Source organism: Sorex araneus, chromosome X, assembly GCF_027595985.1.
Source record: "Sorex araneus isolate mSorAra2 chromosome X, mSorAra2.pri, whole genome shotgun sequence".
Lineage (NCBI taxonomy): Eukaryota > Metazoa > Chordata > Mammalia > Eulipotyphla > Soricidae > Sorex > Sorex araneus.
In genome coordinates, this window is record NC_073313.1 from 119,652,834 (window position 1) to 119,668,781 (window position 15,948).

At 47.7% G+C, this 15,948-nt stretch overlaps 1 pseudogene; it reads left to right on the forward strand.

Moving 5' to 3' along the window:
- Nucleotides 1–8,421: 8,421 nt before the first annotated feature.
- On the forward strand, nucleotides 8,422–8,534 carry LOC129400471 (U6 spliceosomal RNA; annotated as a pseudogene).
- The last annotated feature ends 7,414 nt before the right edge of the window (nucleotides 8,535–15,948 follow it).

Consider the following 15,948-nt stretch of genomic DNA (forward strand, 5'->3'; position numbering starts at 1 on the left):
TCCCCAAGTCTCACATTCCAGCTGCCCCCTGGATATCTCCACACAGGGGACCCTCAAGTATCTCTGCTCTCCAACTAAACCAAGGCTCCTCACAAGCTTGCTCTTGATTCTGAGGATGTTCACCACCTATTTGCTCAGCAGCCCCATGATCCATCACTGGCTTCCCTCTGTCCAGTCCATCCCTGTCTCTATCTCTGCTCTACCCTAATCCACACTGCCATAGTTCATGCATTCACTTCATCATCGTCATCATCATCATCATCATCATCATCATCATCATCATCATCATCTGTAAAAAACTAAAGCACGCCGAGGAGCACTTGCACTCTCGGGCTCTCTGGGCAGCTCTGTCTCACCGCCCCCGTTCGGTGCTCTGGAACCGCAGTGTGTGATCAGGACGGCCAATGGTCAAGGACAGGCAAAGGAAGAACGAGGACCAAGCTAGTTGCTGATTAGTTACCGTTTATTCAATCTTCCATCTTTCTCATCTCCCACACTCCCAGCTCCGGCCTCTCTCTGCATCAACTCCAGCCTCTCCTTCTCTAGTCTCTCCTCCTACTTGTCTCTCCCACCTTCCCTCTAGGCTACCCCCAGCCAGGTAGCAACATCAACATAAGAAAGCCCTTCCTGAGGGCAGGGCATTCCAAAGCCCTTCCTCACTCTTTTTTTTTTTTTTTTGCTTTTTGGGTCACACCTGGCCATGCACAGGGGTTACTCCTGGCTCTGCACTCAGGAATTACCCCTGGCCGTGCTCAGGGGACCATATGGGATGCTGGGATTTGAACCCGGGTCGGCCGCGTGCAAGGCAAACGCCCTACCCGCTGTGCTATCTCTCCAGCCCCCAGCCCTTCCTCACTCTTAAGGGTTTTTTTCTTTTCCTTAGTCCAAACACTTATTAACATCTTAATACTAGTTATTTTTGTATGGACATAGCAAGAGATACATTGAGGCTTGCAAGTCAGCTCTCCTGGCAACATCTTGCCACAGGCTCAGACCACAGCACTCAGGCCAGATTAATCATTCCTCACCCTAGCAGGGTCCGGATCTAGTATCACTGTTTGGATCATGACAGCATTTGTCCATGATCAAGCTCTTAACTTATAGTTAAGCATTAGGCACTTTGGCCAGGCCCATCTCGATGCCAGGGTAGCACACAACTCACCGCTTGCCGTGGCTCCATCTCGTCCCTCATCGGGACCCTGCTTTTGGGGGTGCTAGGAAGTAAGGGCAGCTGAGGCTTAGGTTGAGAGAACAGATGCCCAGGAGGAAAATATCATGTAGAGTCAAATGACTCCCAGGTTATAAAAGCATAGCATTTGCTAAGTCTTCCTGTGTCCATACAAAAAGGACATGGCTCTGAATAAACTATGCAAAGGACTCAAGGATAAGAGAAAAACAGTATTTGCAAGTCAACACTAAGAAAGAAGTTACAAATAAACACAGGAGTGGGAACACTGTAACGGAAGTAACCCAATAAACCTAAACTACCTGAAGCAATATTATCCTACAATCATCATCATCATCATCATCATCATCATCATCATCATCATCATCATCATCATTATCCTATTGATCGTAGAATTTCTCGAGCGGTCTCCATTCGTCCTAGCCCTGAGATTTTAGAAGCCTCTCTTTACTCGTCCTTCTCAATGGTGCAGCATTGGAGGCTCTTTCAGGGTCAGGGGAATGAGACCCAGCACTACTCACTAAAGTGCATTCACTTACTCACTAAATTTAAAGTTCACACCAAGTGCCACCATTCCTGTTCTAAGTTTTGGAAATCCATTCCAAATAGGCCAAGTTTCCCCCTTGACCCAAGCAAGCAAACAAGGGAAAAAACTAGATAAGACAGGTGGCACTGGTGACAGACACAGCTTCATTCTCTGTTGGGTGCTGATGCTATGGAAAAAAATCTAGACACTTCAGAAAACATTGACAATACAACTATTATATGATCAGGTCCTCCACTCCTTGGTATCTATCCCACAAATACATTTAAAGACATAATAAACACACCTGTTATGAGGCATGCAGGTGGAAGGGGATTGGCAATAAGTTCTCAGGAGTTATAAAACCAAGTTGTTGCTTACAGTAATTGATCTGGCTGACAGTACAGGGGATAAAAGGGGCCTTCCTGGTATGTGACTGACCCCAGTTCCATCCCCGGTACCACACATGGCCCCGGAGCACTGCCGGGAATGACTTTTGAGCACCACCAGGAGTTTCCCCTAAAGTTGCCCCAAAAGCATGAAGGCCAGACCCCTTTTGTGGAAACAGGAACTAAGGCTCATCCATTCCTAACTGGCACCAGTACTGGCCCAGAGAAAGCTGGATCTCCTCCGGAGAGAAGAAGCTCCAGCAGCAATAAAATGCTGTGATAAGAACAGGGATGTGAATCACCCAAAGTTCAAAGCTCCTTCCCTTGACAGCACCCTAGCAACAGTCTCTTATCTACATAGAAAGCCTTAAGCTGGGGCTGTTTGGGAGCAAACCAACTTTGTAAAGGCAAGCAGTGCACTTCCCCGTTCTCAGGGTTAGTCATACTGCAACGTGGGATGTGCAATTCCTTTTTTTCCCTTTATTGGGTACCCTCAGCTCTTTTCACTCTGGGGAAAGCCTCCACTCCCTCTTGAAGTCCTCCTCATAATCTCTAAATAAAACTGTTATTGCAGGGGCTGGGCAGCACAGTGGATAGGCACTTGCCTCACACAGTTTTAAACCCTGCAGCCTATATGGTCCTCCAAGCTCACCTGGAGTGATCCCTGAGTGCAGAGCCAGGAGTTGGAGGGTAGAGCCAAGAGTGAGCCCTGAGGGGCTGGAGCAATAGTTCAGTGTTTGCCTTGCACAGGGGCCGACCTGGGTTCGACTTCCAGCATCCCATATTGTACCCTGAGACTGCTAGGAGTGATTCCTGAGTGAAGAGCCAGGAGTAACCCCTGAGCATAGCCAGATGTGACCCTAAAAGAAAAAAAAAGTAAGCCCTGAGCACCGTTGAGTATGGCCCCCAAACCAAACAAAAACCAATCCTGTTACTGCACTGAATGTTTTGTCCATTTTGAGGTCACGCCCAGTAGTGCTTCGGAGCAACCCCTGGACCATCTGCAGTGCTGGAGATTCAAACTAGAAACGGTGATATGTAAAACAAATGCCTTACTCCCTGGACTGTCTCTATCCCTCCTTCTGAAAGTCTCTTCTGTGAAGGTGGATTATGGACCTGGGAACCCAGACAGAGGTCAGGACTAACTTTGTTGTCCAGTGAAGGAACCCTTCACTCTGAGGCCATGGCTTCCAGAGAAATCAGGGGCTGGGCACTTTTTAAAAAACTTTTTATTAGTAAATTGGGGAACCAGACAAACTAGCAAGAGTCTATTGCCCACATGGTAGAGCCTTGCAAGCTCCCCATGGTGTATTTATATCCCCAATACAGTAAAAGATATATACATACCTCTCAGAGAGCCTGGCAAGCTACCAAGAGTATCCCGCCCATACGGTAGAACCTGACAAGCTACCCATGGCGTATCCAATATGCCAAAAACAGTAACAATAGGTCTCATTCCCCTGACCCATAAAGAGCCTCAAATCGTTGGGAAAGACGAGTAAGGAGAGGCTGCTAAAATCTCAGGGCTAAAATCTCATGTGCAAGACCATATGGTGACGTTACTGGTGCCTGCTCGAGTAAATCGACGAACAATGGGATGACAGTGATACAGTGATTAGTGAATCACCGTGAGGTACAGCTACAAACTTATGAATTTTCATGTTTGCATTTCAGTCATACAGTGATCGTTTACATCCCTCCACCAGTGCCCATTCTCCTCCATCAATGTTCCCAGTATCCCTCACACCATCCCCACCCATCCCCCACCACCCCACCCTGCCTGGGTTATCAGAACTTATTAACACTAGGCACTTTTTTTTTGCTTTTTGGGTCACACCCAGCGATGCTCAGGGGTTACTCCTGGCTTTGCACTCAGGAATTGCTCCTGGCAGTGCTTAGGGGACCATATGGGATGCTGGGATTTGAACCCGGGTCGGCCTCGTGCAAGGCAAACACCCTACCTGCTGTGCTATCGTTCCGGCCCCCAACACTGGGCATTTCTTGATGCATCTGTGAAGAACAAGTGCTTCAGGGGCTGGAGTGATAGCACAGCAGGTAGGGTGTTTGCCTTACACGCGGCCGACCCAGGTTCGATTCCCAGCATCCCATATGGTCCCCCGAGCACCACCAGGAGTAATTCCTGAGTGTAGAGTCAGGAATAACCCCTGAGTATCGCTGGGTGTGACCCAAAAAGCAAAAAAAAAAAAGAGCAAGTGCTTCTTGGGTACACCTTGACAGCTGCTCAGTGGGGCTGGTGGGACACTGGTGTAAGCACTGTGTAGATGCTCATGGCAAATTTTACTAGTCTTTTTTTCCCTGGAAGGTGACAAAACCCAGTTTATTCAGCAACAGTGCAGGTTCCAAAGGCTGGGTGCCCAGCGGAAGATTTTTGTTATGTTGCCCATAGCATGGAACAGTGGGAAGCAACGGAATAGACCAAGGAAAAGGTATTTCCACTTTCATTCTTGACCCACCTATGCCACCAGTGCTCAGGGAAATATCTGGCCTAGATCAGATTGCTCCTAACCTCATTGTGGTCTCGTCAGTTTTTCCTCTAGAAAAGAACTTCAGAAGGAGGTGAAATGGTGAAGCCAGATAGTTTTTGTTTGTTTATATTTTGGAGCCACACCCAGCAATGCTTAGGGGTTACTCCTGGCTCTCTACTCAGAAATTACTTCTTGCTTTTTGGGTCACACATGGCGATGCTCAGGGGTTACTCCTGGCTCTGCACTCAGCAATTACTCCTGGTGATGCTCGGGGGACCATGTGGGATACTGAGGATCGAACCCAGGTCGGCCACATGAAAAGCAAATGCCCTACCCGTTGTGCTATTACTCCAGCCCCAGGAATTACTTCTTTAGATGCCCAGATGACCTTGTAGAATGGCAGGGATCAAACCCACGTTGACCATATGCAAGGGAAGCTCCCTACCCACTGAATTATCGCTCAGGCCCCTGAACAAGATAGGTTTATTTTTTCTTTTTTGGGGTCACACCCGGTGATGCACAGGGGTTACTCCTGGCTCTGCACTCACGAATTACTCCTGGCGGTGCTCAGGGGACCATATGGGATGCTGGGAAACGAGCCCGGGTCGGCCGCGTGCAAGGCAAACACCCTACCCGCTGTGCTATCCCTCCAACCCCCCAAGATAGTTTTTTAATCAAAACTTACTTAGAAAGATGTGAGGGGAGAGTTGTGTCAAGAGAGAAACCGGCTTCTCCAGAGTGAACATAGACAAGCAAAGAGACAGAGACAATCAAACAAAACATGTGTTCAAGGGAGAACAGCGGCTTGAAGAGCAAGCTGATGCTACCAGTCTGGACCCTCCCAGACACATCGGCAGGGGACTGAGGGGGTTGGAATGGGAAGACAGTAACTTAGGGGCTCCAAGCCCGCCCCCACCCTCCTCTTCTCCCACCTGCAACAGTGACAGTGCTACTAACAATAGCCAAGACCTGAAAACCGCCCCACTGCCCAAGCACAGATGAGTGGATAAACTGTGGGTCTGTATACGTAATGAAGAAGAACAGGTAGCATCTTAACTTTTTTTTTAATTTATTTTTTAATTAATGAATCATCGTGAGGGTACAATTACAGATTTATACATTTTTGTGCTTGTGTTTCCCTTATATAATGTTTGAGAATCCATCCCTCCACCAGTGTCCATTCTCCACCACCCATGAACCCAGTATCTCTCCCAACCCCCAATCCCACCCCCACCCTGTGGCAGGGTATTCCCTTTGGTTCTCTCTCTCTCTCCTTTTGGGTGTTGTGGTTTGCAATAGGGGTGGGGTGGCATCTTAACTTTTGCTACAATTGTGGATGGAAGTAGAGGGATCTCATGGACTAAAAGAAGTAAGAGAGTGGGGGCTGGAATGATAGCACAGCGAGTAGGGCGTTTGCCTTGCACGCGGCCGACCCGGGTTTGATTCCCAGAATCCCATATGGTCCCCTGAGCACTGCCAGGAGTAATTTCTGAGTGCATGAGCCAAGAGTAACCCCTGTGCATCGTCAGGTTTGACCGAAACATAAAAAAAATAAAAAAATAATTTAAAAAAATAAAGTAAGAGAAAACAAACGCCAGATGATAGCATTCATCTGTGGAACTGAGACAAAGTAAAAGGATAGGGAATATTCAATGAAAAGCAACCCTCAGATTCTGATGACAGAATTTTTTTTTTCAAAGGAGGAAGCATAGCCCTTTATTTCAATTTTATTAAATCATCGTGAGATAGTTACAAGCTTTCAGGTTTGAGTTACAATCTCACAATGATCAAACACCCATCCCTCCACCAGTGCACATTTCCCACCACCAATATCCCGGGTATACCCCCCCTTTCCCACCCTCCCCCTGCCTCCATAGCAGACAATATTCCCCATACTCGCTCTACTTTGTGACATTATGTATAGCCCTTTCCTTAATCCTATCTCCTTGACTTATGGGGCCCTGTTTGTTACACCCACAACGATATTTGTATATATAGGACATGAGAGGCAGCAACTATACTTTATGTAGATAGAGACCTTGAAGTCTTTCATGTCTGGAAACAAATCCAGGCATTCAGGGTCAAGTACATGGTGCTGATTAAGGATCTCATATATTAAAAAAATCCAAAGAGATGTTCTTGTTCTTTGTCAAACCATACCATCTTCCTCAGGAGTTTCTCTGATGACAGAATTGAGGGAAGTAAGGAGGCCAGTGTGATAATACAGTGGCTAGGGCATATGTGGTCAACCCGGGTTTGATCCCTGATCAAACATTCCATAAGTTTCTCCGAGCACCTCCATAAGTAATTCCTGAGGGCAGAGGCAGGAATAACCCCTGAGTATCACTGGTTGTGGCCCCAAAATAGAAAAAAAAAGGATCAAGCATGGTGGGAGCCGATGAAGAAGGACGGGAATAGGGCTGGTGAGATAGCACAGTGGGTAGGGAGTTCACTTTGCATGCAACTGACCTGGGTTCAATCCCCAGCATCCCATATGGTCCCCTGTAGGATAACATAGCCTCAGGTAGTTTAGGTTTATTGGGTTACTCCCGTTACAGTGCTCCCATTCCTCTTTGTTTAATTGTAGCTTCTTTCTAGTGTTCTGTTGACTTGTAAATAATGTTTTTCTCTTCTCCTTGAGTCCTTTGCATAGTTTATTCAGAGCAATGTCCTTTTTGTATGGACACAGGAAGACTTAGCAAATGTTATGCTTTTGTAACCTGGGAGTCATTTGACTCTACATGATATTTTCCTCCTGGGCATCTGTTCTCTCAACCTAAGCCTCAGTTGCCCTTACTTCCTAGCACCCCCAAAGCAGGGTCCCGATGAGGGACGAGATGGAGCCACGGCAAGCGGTGAGTTGTGTGCTACCCTGGCATCGAGATGGGCCTGGCCAAAGTGCCTAATGCTTAACTATAAGTTAAGAGCTTGATCATGGACAAATGCTGTCATGATCCAAACAGTGATAACGAGATTTGGACCCTGCTAGGGTGAGGAATGATTACTCTGTCCTGAGTGCTGTGACCTGAGTCTGTGGCAAGATGTTGCCAGGAGAGCTGCCTTGCAAGCCTCAATGTATCTTGCTATGTCCATACAAAAATAACTAGTATTAAGATGTTAATAAGTGTTTGGACTAAGGAAAGGAAAAAAACCCTTAAGAGTCAGGAAGGGCTTTGGAATGCCCTACCCTCAGGAAGGGCTTTCTTATGTTGATTTTGCTACCTGGCTGGGTGTAGCCTAGAGGGCAAGGTGGGAGAGACAAGTAGGAGGAGAGACTAGAGAAGGAGAGAGGCTGGAGCTGGGAGTGCGGGAGATGAAGAAGATGGAAGATTGAATAAACGGTAACTAATCAGCAACCAGCTTGGTCCTCGTTCTTCCTTCGCCTGTCCTTGACCACCGGCCGTCCCGATCCAGTCCACACACTGCGGTTCCAGAGCACCGAACGGGGGCGGTGAGACAGAGCCGCCGGGAGAGCCTGCGAGTGCACGCGCCCCTTGGCGTGCTTTAGTTTTTCACTGTCCCCCAAGTCCACAAGGAGTGATTCCTGAGTGCAGAGCCAGGAGTAATGCCTGAGCACCACCCACTGTGGCCTCCAGACAAAACAAAATCAAAAAACCTGAAAAGTGGCAGGGATGGAAGAACATTGGCACAGTGCTGGTGGGTGTGGCACATTAATAATGTTTTCTTAAAGCACAGATATTAACACTAAGATAGCCCCTGTTTCCTCCAATATTCATCATAATACATAGGAAAATGACAGTGTGGAAAAGGAAGTTAAGAGAGCTTTTTTGGTTTTGTTTTTGGTCCACGCCCGGTGGTGTGCAGAGCTGACCCCTGGTGCTCGCTTCTGCAGCACATATACTAACAGTGGAACAATACAGAGAAGATTAGCATGGCCCCTGGACAAGGGTGACATGAAAATTCAAATTCATTACATGCTCCATATTTTTAAAAAAGGAAAAAATAAGAGCTGTCTTCTGGCTCTCGCCCAAGAGAGATTTTTTTTTTTTTTTTTTTTTTTGCTTTTTGGGTCACACCCGGCAATGCACAGGGGTCATTCCTGGCTTATGCACTCAGGAATCACCCCTGGCGGTGCTCAGGGGACCATATGGGATGCTGGGATTTGAACCCGGGTCGGCCTCATGCAAGGCAAACACCCTACCCACTGTGCTATCACTCCAGCCCCCCAAGAGAGATTTTTATTAATTTTTTTTGGTTGTTTGGGTTTTTTTTTGGCTTTTTTTTGGGTCACACCCAGCGATGCACGGGGGTTACTCCTGACTCATGCACTCAGGAATTACTCCTGGCGGGGCTGGGGGGACCATACGGGATTCTGGGGATTGAATCTAGGTCAGCCATGTGTATGGCAGATGCCCTACCTGCTGTGTACTATTGCTCCAACCCTGTCTAAGAGATCTTTTAAAAATTGTTTAGTAGGTAGGAAGGCCCTCCGATAGATAGGAGTTGATGGGGTTTTGGAATTTTCTCTAGTAAAACTTGGCAGTTTGGGGCAGGAGACTTCTTCCAGATCATTCTAGCCCTTTCCACACGTCCTCCAGTTACTTGGAGCTGATCCTTGCCACGCCTGGAACTATGGTTCTGAAGCAGGCAGTAGAGGGGCCCTGGTGATGAGTACTTAGGAAGCACTAAAACTAAGATGTGAGTGACATAAAGTGACTCCACTAGCCCTAAAGTAGTTCCAAAACATGAAGATCTCTTTTGTGGACAAAAAAACTGAGTAAGTTTTGGGGCTGGCGTGATAGTACAGTGGGTCGGTGTTTGCCTTGCATGTGGCTGACCTGGGTTCAACCCCTGGCATCCTATGTGGTCTCCCAAGCACCGCCAGGAGTAGTTCCTGAGTGCAGAGCCCAGAGTAACCCCTGAGCATCGCTGGGTGTGACCCAAAGAGTCAAAAAAACTGAGTAACTTTCTAAGTGGCACCAGTACTGGCCCAGAGAAAGCTGGATCTCCTCCAGAGAAAAGCTCCAGCAGCAATAAAATGCTGTGATAAGAACAGGGATGTGAATCACCCAAAGTTCAAAGCTCCTTCCCTTGACAGCACCCTAGCAACAGGCTCTTATCTACGTAGAAAGCCCGAAGCTGGGGCAGTTTGGGAGAAACCAACTTTGCAAAGGCAAGCAGTTACACTTCCCCGTTCTCAGGACTGCTCATATCTCAACTTGGGACGGGCAGTTTCTTTTTTTTTCCTTTATGGGGTACCCTCAGCTCTTTCCTCTCTGGAGCTTGTGCTCTCTCTTGAATGTTTCTCTCCTTTTCTCTCTCCCATCATCTCGAAATAAAATGGTTTTTTTTTCTTTTTGTTTTTGCTTTTTGGGTCACACCCAGCAATGCTCAGGGGTTACTCCTGGCTCATGCATTCAGGAATTACTCCTGGCTTTGCTCAGGGGACCACATGGGATGCTGGGAATTGAACCCGGGTCGGCCATGTGCAAGGCAAATGTCCTACCTGCTGTGCTATCTTTCCTGCCCCAAAATGGTTTTACTTTACCACTGTCTTCTCCTGAAATTTCTTCCGTTCTTGCCAAGAGCAGCTTCCATCTTCCAGCCTGAGTCCCATAGCTCTCCAAGATCTGGTGGTGGGCACCAGTTCCCATGCCATGTAGACCACGTGGGATACAGATGTCATTTGATGGCTGCCTACTGGCAATGGTGCCACGTCAATGTCTACACTGCATCAATGCTCATGGCAGACTTTACCAGTCCTAACTCTCCAGGGCCTGTTACCCAGGTGACAGGGGTGGGTCGAATGAGAAGGCAGGAGCCTTCCAAGGGCTCTGATCTCTCTTGTTCTGCATGGCCCCCACCTGTAACAGTTCCATTAGGACAGAGCTCTGTCTTGGGACCTTGATTCCCAGGCCCAGCAAGTCATTAGGAAATACTTGTAAATGAATATGCAAACAAGGTGGGAGGCATTTACATAGGGGCAGGGCTGGGAAGAAAACTCAGTGGTCCAACATGAACCTCACTTACTGGAGACCTTGGATTCCATCCCTGCCCTCAAAAAAAAGGGGGGGCAGGAGGTGGGGAAGTCAAACAAAAGAGGGAGGTTCTGACTGCAAATTGCCTAAGGAAAGTTGGCAGCAGCGCCCAGGCTGAATAAAGGGGCCAGCAATGAGAATTCCCGACTGATGGTTGGCTGAATGTGGCTTGGAAGACTAGCTCCTAACCTCTGCGCCAGAAGTTTCTGTTTCTACTTGCCTTCTCTGGAAACCTGTATGACAGGGAATGGGATAGTTCTCCCCCAGGGACTCAAGTGCTTATTTTTGGTTTGGGAGCCTCCCAAGTTGCGTTCAGGAGTCCTGGAAGCCCCACTGGCAAAGTTGGCTTAACTGGGTAGGTGGTTTCATGCAAGGGCCTGAGGATGCTGTGCTCACCTGACTTGGCAGTACCAGGGGATATCTGGGGCTGTTTCTGATGATGCTTGGGGGACCCCCTGGTGCTGCAGCCAGAACTTGGCTTGGGTGCCCAAACTGCTCTACTATCTCCTGACCTTTCATCTGTTTTTGTTTTGAGGGGGGCACACTCGGTGATGTTCAGGACTTATTCCTGGCTCTGCATTCAGGGCTTACTCCTGGCCAGGCTCAGGGGACCATATGGGGTATCCGGATCAAACCCAGGTTGGCCACATATAAAGCAAAAGCCTTACCTGCTGTACTATTGCTCCAGCCCCTCCGTCATCTGTTTTTGTTTTGTTGGGGTTGTTGGGGGTGGTCCAGACCAGACACTATTCATAGGTTATTCCTAGTTCTGCACTCAGGAATCACTCCTGGTGGTGCTCAGGGGATCATATGAGATGCCGGGAGTCAGGTGGGGGCAAGGATTGAACCCTAGTTGGCCACATGCAAGGCAAGCACCCTATCCACTGTTCTGTTGCTCTGCCCCCCCATCTTTTTTTTTGTCAAACCCGGTGATGCACAAGGGTTGCTCCTGGCTCTGCACTCAAGAACCACCCCTGGCAGTACTCAGGGACCATATGGGATGCTGGGAATCGAACCTGGATCAGCCGCATGCAAGGCAAAAGCCCTACCCGCTGTGCTATTGCTCCAGCCTCGCCCCCCATCTGTTTTTAATATGGCTAGGACCAGCACTTGGGAACCCAGGGGGCCACACCCTAATGTACTAGACCTGGAAGTACAGTTTAGTGGTCAGGCCTAGCTATGAAGTGTTGGCACAGGCCCAGTGATCCTGAGCGACCATGATGTGCCAGGGATCAAACTGAGTGCTTTATTTATTTTTATTTTTTAATTTTTATAATTTTTTTTTCTTTTTGGGTCACACCCGGCACTGCACAGGGGTTACTCCTGGCTCATGCACTCAGGAATTACTCCTGGCAGTGTTCAGGGGACCATATAGGACGCTGGGAATCGAACCCGGGTCGGCCGCGTGCAAGGCAAATGCCCTACCCGCTGTGCTATTGCTCCAGCCCCCCAAACTCAGTGTTTTAGATGTCTAAACCTCCTTTTAGATATTTTCCTTCCCCCTTAGTACCCAGGTCTTCATCTTTTTTCCCTCAGTAGTCTTTGTTTGGGGTTTGGGTTTGTGGTCCCACCTGACAGTGGCAAGGGGCAACTCCCAGCTTTGTAATCACTCCAGGTGGTGCTTGGGAGACACAGTGGTGCCAGATATCCAACCCAGGCTTCCCGCATGCGAACAATATGCGCCAGTCCTTTGACTTCTTTCTCTGGCCTCTTCGTCTCCTACACATACAATAATAATGTTTCTTCTGCAATAATATTTCTCTTATTATTAGTTTTGCTTGTTTGGGGGCCACACCTGGTGATGCTCAGGGGTTACTCCTGGCTCTGCACTCAGGAATCACTCCTGACGGTGGTTGGGGGATCCTATGGGATGCCAGGGATTGAACCTGGGTAGGTCACATGCAAGATGAGTGCCTTACCCACTGTACTGTCACTCTGGTACCCCCTTACTTTTTTCTTGTGGGTCTCACACAAGGGTGCTGAGGAGACCATTTGATAGTACTGGGAATTGAACCTAGGGCTCCCAATTCCAAAGCATGTATTCCTTGTACTTTTGATTTTTTTGTTTGTTTTTTGGGTTACACCCGGCGATGCTCAGGGGTTACTCCTGGCTCTGCACTCAGGAATTACTCCTGGCGGTGCTCGGGGTAACCATATGGGATGCTGGGAATCGGACCCAGGTCGGCCGCATGCATGGCAAATGCCCTACCCGCATTTGTGCTACCACTCCTACTTTTGCTTTTTGGGTCTTACCCAGAGATGCTGAGGTTATTCCTGTCTCTGCACTCAGGAATCAGTCCTGACAGGGCTCAGGGCACCATATGGGATGCCAGGGATGCAACCTGGTCGGCCATGTGTAAAGATTTGGTATCTTTCCTCTAACCTTTTTGATCATTGTTAGTCATTTATTCAAAACAAGCAGTACAAAGTAAATTACTTAGCAGGCTTGGGTGGTGGTGGTGGGAAAACTTGAATTAATGCTGAAGGTGTAACTGTGGTGGAATTGGTGTTAAATATTGAATAATCAATTGCTGTGAACAACTCCTTGAAAATAAAATAAAAAAATTGGTGTGTGTCTGTTTTTTTTTCTTTTTGGGTCATACCTGGCGATGCTCAGGGGTGACTCCTGGCTCAGGTATGGCTTCTGGCTCTGAACTTATGAATCCTCATGATTCCTGGGAGACTATATGGGACACTGCGGAGATCAGGGGTGTGCAAGGCAAGCGGCTTATCCGCTGTACTGTGTCTCCAGCTCCCAAAGCCTGCATTCTTGCCTCTCACCTCAGAATTCAAATAATCCTCCAGACTTCTTTACCTATCAATCTCCATTTTCATCACCAACCCAAGGTATCCAACGTGGTTTCTCTTTCCAATCTGATCTAGCTTCCCTTCCCCATAATTCCAAGTCATCACTAACTTCTACGTAAGTCTCTAATCCTGCATTTTATTCAGGCGTCACACTGACGCTCTAGCAGCTTCGAAGACTGCTGACTCTTCTCTCCTTGAAACACTCTTTCCTTAGTCTTGTTTTTTAAGCCTGTCTTGTCCCTTGAATTGGTATCTCGATTATCTGTGTCTTTGCTTGCTTGCTTAACTTCTACTCTGGAGAAGCCTGTGTTCTTTCTCAAACACATCCTTCTTCTCTCCCCTCACATCCTTCTGAACAAGTTTCAATAGAAACTATCTTGCTTCACAAAAAAAATCAACATTCTTTCCTCAGGCCACAGGGATAATTCAGGGGGTGGAGGAAAGGCCTTGCATTCGGCTCACCCAGATCTGATTCCCAACATCTTATCAGTTCCCCAAAGCCTGATCCCTAAGCACAAAGCCAGGAGTAAGCCCTGAGCACAGCTGGATGTGGCCTTCCACCAAAACAAACACTCTTTCCTCATGTGTTAGGTAACAGCAGTCTGGTTTGTATTACTAGCTAGTCCTTTTCTCTGTAGAAACTCTTATCTGTTCAAGTTCAAGGACACATTCAAGTTCTTGAGGCTGGGTCCTGTGTTACTCAGTCTTCCTCGTCAGATAGCCCTGGGAATTGAACCTCAGCATTATGACTTCAATAATCACCTAAATTAGAGAACTTCAAACTCTGTGGCTCAAATCTTCTCTGAGTTTCAAGACCCTTTTGTCAAACTGCCACCGTTTTCATTCCCTACCTGCCTGCCATTTCTGTCATTGTAACTTGGCTTTTGCTAAGAACTTCAATACTTTCCACTTTACAAAGAGAACACTTCATGGCTCCCATTTTATGGGGGTGGGTGGGTGCTTGGGAGAGCTTATGTGGTGCCAGGGATGAGACCACATTTGGCTGAAAACAAGGCAAGGGCCATACCCACTATGTAATCTCCCCGGCCCCAAAATTCCTTTTTTGGTGTCACATCAGCAGTACTCAGGTTTAGTCCTGGCTTTGTGCTCAGGGATGACTCCTGGCAGTGCTCAGATGTACTGCTGGGGAAATAGGATCAGCTGCATGCAAGGCAAATGTCTTACTCCCACACTATCTTTCTGGCCCCATAGTTATCTTGGGAGGTGGGGGTGTTAGGTCACACCTGGGAGTGCTCAGGGAATCATGAGGTGCGAGGGATTGAACCCTAGTCAGCCTTGTGCAAGGTAACTGCCCTGCCCTGCCCGCTGTTCTATCTTGCTGGCCCCATAGTTCTTCATCCCTCTCTGTGGCATAATACACTGTCAACTATCCTTCCTTCCCCTTGAATTTTTTTCCTTTCCTTACTTTGGTACTCTCTCCCAGCTGAGGACCATTCTCTTCAATTTTCTTCAGTAACTGTTCCCCTTTTATGGGGGGTGTGACACATATGACACATCCCTTGGGGGACCAGGGATGGAATCTGGGGCTCCTGCCTTTCAGCCAACTCTCAGGCTCTCTTACTGCCTCTTGGGCTACTGGTCTCTAAAAGCTAAGGAAAAAACATAAAGCAGTGACTTACAAACGAAAAAAAAATGACACCATGTTAGGGGCTGACAAGATGAAATTCAGCAACAAATCAAGGTTGTTCTCCAAATACTTTAGTTCTTATCAACAGGACTGGCATCTCATTCATTGGCTTTTATTGGGTTTTGGGTCACATCCAATGATGCTCAGGGGATATTTACTCCTAGCTCTGAACTCAGGGATTACTCCTGGTGGGCTCAGGGGACCATATGGGGTGCTGGGGATCAAACCTGGGTCAGCCATGTCCAGGCAAGCACCCTACCCGCTGTACTACTGCTCTGGCCCCACATCTCAGTGTTTGAGCATCTGGGTGGGCAAAGTGAAGTCAGATGAGGTAGAAGTAAATATCATCTCTGTTAAGGTTCCTAAAAAGGGTCTGTTCTCTACCTTGGAGAGTGGATGCCCCTGAAACTGAGATGCAATCCCTCGGCTTTTTCCCCCTCTGGGGAATTCTGTGTTCTTTTTATTTCTGGGTTACACTCAGTCATGTTTACGGCTTACTCCTGGCTCTGCTCTCAGGGATCACTCCTGGTGAAGGTTAGGGACCACATGCACTGCCAGGGATCGAACCAGGTCAGCTGTGAGCAAGGCAAGTGCCCCACCCCACTGTACTAAATTGCTTCAGTCCTTGTGTTCTCTCTTGAATACATGTCTCTTTCTCCCCTCATATTTCGATGAAACTCAATTTTACCTCACTAAAAAAGGTCTCAAGTTGGTTGATTCAATATAACAAGTTTAATATCCTGTTTTAGATGGTTTGGGGTCACACCCAGGAATCAGTTTGTTTGGGCTCAGGGGTCCCTACATGGTGCCAGGGATCAAATCTGGGTCTGCCGTATACAAAGCAAGCACTCTAATCCACCACAGATCTCTTTGCCCCCGCCTTCCAAATTTCTTAAAAAGTAAAAGCTG